Here is a 3,933-nt window from a genome sequence, read left to right as displayed (position 1 = left end):
CACACACACACACACACACACACACAATTTTAAATAATAAATATATATAAATCAAAAATTGTATTTAAATGTGAAGACAAATTCTATTTTCTTCACCATTGTCTTGTGAATATTTTCAGATATTTATCCTTTTCACTACTGTGTTCCAGAGGTTCCTTTAGTCATGCCTCAATAGCTCTCTCTAATTCCAGATAACAGTAAAAGGTTTAAGTCAATACAGTGAGAGATGACTTACTAGTTCCACCATTTCTAATTGTGCTTGGAAACCATATTGAATTTCTAGGGCTGCAATAAAAGAACTCCACAAACCTGATTACTTCACAGTTCTAAGGAAATTCTGGGCTCACGAAGTCCTTGAGGATATATGGTTCTGAAAATTCTAGAAAGAATCTTTCCAGGACCCTGGGTAGGATGATCAATCCTCACTCAGGAAGGCAAGCAGGACAGACATTGGAAGAAGGAGAAAACAGGAAACAGGACAGGAGCCTGCCATGGAGGACCTCTGAAAGACTCTACCTAGCATTGTATCAAAGCAGATACTGAGACTCATAAACAAACTTTGGCCAGAGTGCAGGGAATCTTAGGAAAGAAGGGGGAGATAGTAAGACCTGGAGAAGACAGGAGCTCCACAAGGATATCAACAGAACCAAAATATCTGCGCACAGGGGTCTTTTCTGAGACTGATACTCCAACCAAGAACCATTCATGGATATAACCTAGGACCCCTACTCAGATGTAGCCCATGACAGCTCAATATCCAAGTGGGTTGCCTAGTAAGGGGAACAGGAACTGTCTCTGACATGAACTCACTGGCTGGCTCTTTGACCGCCTCCCCTGGATGGGGGAGCAGCCTTTACCAGTCCACAGAGGATGACAGAGAAGCCAGTTCTGATGAGACTGGATAAACTAGGGTCAGATGAAAGGGGAGAAGGACCTCCCCTATCAGTGGACTTGGAGAGGGGCATAGGAGGAGATGAGGGAGAGAGGGAGGGGATTGGGAGGAGAGGAGGGAGGAGACTATATCTGGGATACAAAGGGAATAAACTGTAATTAATATAAAAATAAAAATTTAATAAAAAAGAAGCCTTCCTTGTCCTTTCAAGTCTCTGGTGGTGCTGATGACTCTCCAGGCCTTTCCATTTTTCAGCTGTGTCCCTCCAAGCTCTACTTCTGTTGTCATATGGGCCTCTCCCTGCAGAACACACACTATTAGGTGAAGACACCAGGCTTGAAGATCCCACCCCATTCATGTTTGACCTCTTCTTATCTTATTATATTTATAATGATCCCATTTCCAAATAAAAACACAGTGCAAGGTAGAAAGGGCTGGGACTCCGAAGTGTGTTTATAGAGACCATAGTTCAAGCCATGACGCTAACTAAATCAGTTTATTGCTCTTATTCTTTTTTTTTTTTTTTTTGAATGGCTCTATCATCAAATTGTATGTGTGATATTTGTGTGGGATGTCGTCCCATACTGATGACAAATTAAGGTCTCACTGCTCAAGCGATAGGCACAGTGTCCTTTCAGCTGACCGATACTCTCCCTTCGGGCTCTCTCTTGTTTTCTTGATCCTCTTTTCTTTCTCTGCTCCTTCTTTGACTGTTACTGCCTGTCCCCATTCACCCTATGCTCACTCACAACACAGTCACACATCTCCTGAATTAGTTTATTGGATACCAATGCCAAAGGTACATGACGGGTGAAGAACTTGCGGCTGACCTAAATAGTCCATCCTTTGACAAACTAAGTCCTATTTGTGATGGTTTGAAAAGAATGCCTCCCTCCCCATAGATTCATATAATTGAATGCTTGGTCCCTAGGTTGATGGAACTTTTTGGGAGGGGTTAGAAGATGTGGCCTTGTTTGAGGAGGTGTATCACTTGGAGTTGTCTTTGAATGCGCCCGTTCCGTTGCTAGTTAACACTCTGCCTCGTGCTTACGGATCAATATGTGAGCTCTCAGCTACTGCTCCAGTGCCAAGCCTGCCTATCTGTGCCTGGCTCCATACCATGAAGGTTGCAGATGTGCCCTCTGAAACTGTAAGCCCCTCCCCCCAAAAAAACCTCTTTTTTCTATAAGTTGCTTTGGTCCTGGTATCTTATCTTAGCAATAGAAGAATAACTAAGACAGTATTCTTATCCAGCTTACCTAAGTCTTTTGCTCAATTTATCTGTCTCGGCTTTGGAAAGGCCCGGGTTAGATATGACTAGAATGTAATTACGTGTGGCAAGTCTTTCCCTCTACGTGGAATGCTGAGAAGGGGTAGGGTATTTATGAGGTGGAACTTAGTACTGAGTGATGAGGGTACTGGTGGTGCTGGCATTAGAAGTGACTGCAAGAGCAAGTTGTTATGAAAGAACAGGTGCTGGCTTGGAAAGGGAGCTCAACAGTTAAGAATGTTGACTCTTCTTCCAGGGGATCTGGGTTTGGTTCCCAGCACCCAAGCCGTGTGGCTCCCCACCAACCATAATTCCAGTTCCAAGAGATCCAGTGCCATCCTCTAGTCTCCAAGGGTACACACACACACACACACACACACACAGAAAGAGAGAGAGAGAGAGAGAGTAAATTGTTTTTTAAAAAATAGAGATTTCCTTTTGGAAAAGTAAAAGCGCAGGCCTGACTCCTTAAATCTTTCTCAGTCTTTCCTTCACAGCCTCACTCACTGGTGCTCTGGCAATGACGATGCCTGAAAGCTCTGGCCAAACTCCAAGCAAATAAATGAAGCTACTTAACTTGGACTTTCAGCCTCCAAAATCGTTTATCCATCCTTAGGCATTTTGTTATAGCGAATGGAAAACTGACTAATACAAACTTGATTGCGGACCTAGTATGAGTGATGTATTTGCATCCTATCTGGTTCCCAGTGGTTTATTTTCCTCTTAGCATGAGCTACTGACTCCAGAGTCCAGAGGATGGACTAGTGAGGTGGACCAGTGGTTCAGAGTACTTAACGTTCTTGAAGAGGGCTCAGGTTCCACCACTGACACGGAAGCTCCCAAACTGTCTGTAACTCCAGTTCCGGGGTATCTGACACCTTTCTCTAGCCTCTATGGTACACATGTATTCATGCAGGCTCAAACACATGCACACGAATTAAAAAAAAAAAGAAATAAATCTTTTTTTAAAAGAATCCGTAGGCGTGAAGGAAGCCACAGAGGAAAGCAAAGGACTGAAAATGCAACATCTCTCTGCCTTCCCACTATCCACACTCTTTCCCCATTCGTATGCAGCCACCACCTTAGAGCAGTAAACCATTTGTTTAATCACTATGCTTTTCCCTGACTACAAGTAATAAAATGCTGTACCCTCTAAAATAATTTCCTAGCTACTTGCTAAGATTCATCTCTGACATTTCATTAAATATGATCATTTAACTGTACAAGTACAAATGCATTTTTAATTTAGCTTGCTGCAGATATTACAGATGTGGGGGAAATGAATTCCTGTTGCTGTAGGAAATATATATCATTCACATATGCATGCCACAAAAGAACAAATTATCAAAAATTACTGAAACTTCTATGAAGATTTATACTTAACTTTTGCGTTTCCAGTCTCTGTGTCACTGTGGAAACATAGTGTTTCAGTTTGTCGCCCGTGCTTCTATGAAGAATTGCGGGGGGCTCAGCAGGGATCTTGATCAATAGTGCTCACCTCCACCACTGACATGCTGTAGTACTAAAGGGGATGGGAACTGAGTTTCCAGTGGGGAGTTACGGAGCTCGCATGCTTATCCCTAAGCAGCGGGTTATTGGTCTTCTCCGTGCAAAAAAGAAAAGTGGGGGGAAAAATGGACCTATCCAGGCAGTATAATACAACTGTAGCCCAGGCTGAAGCTTCAAAGGAAAATACTAGGGTGTGAGCTCATGCCCTTCGTGTTTATGGTCACTGGGTTCAGAACAGCTGAGGGAAGAATGGGCTGGGTTT

Source organism: Psammomys obesus, unplaced genomic scaffold, assembly GCF_907164565.1.
Source record: "Psammomys obesus unplaced genomic scaffold, mPsaObe1.curated_primary_1811, whole genome shotgun sequence".
Lineage (NCBI taxonomy): Eukaryota > Metazoa > Chordata > Mammalia > Rodentia > Muridae > Psammomys > Psammomys obesus.
Note: the sequence above shows the minus strand (reverse complement) of the source record.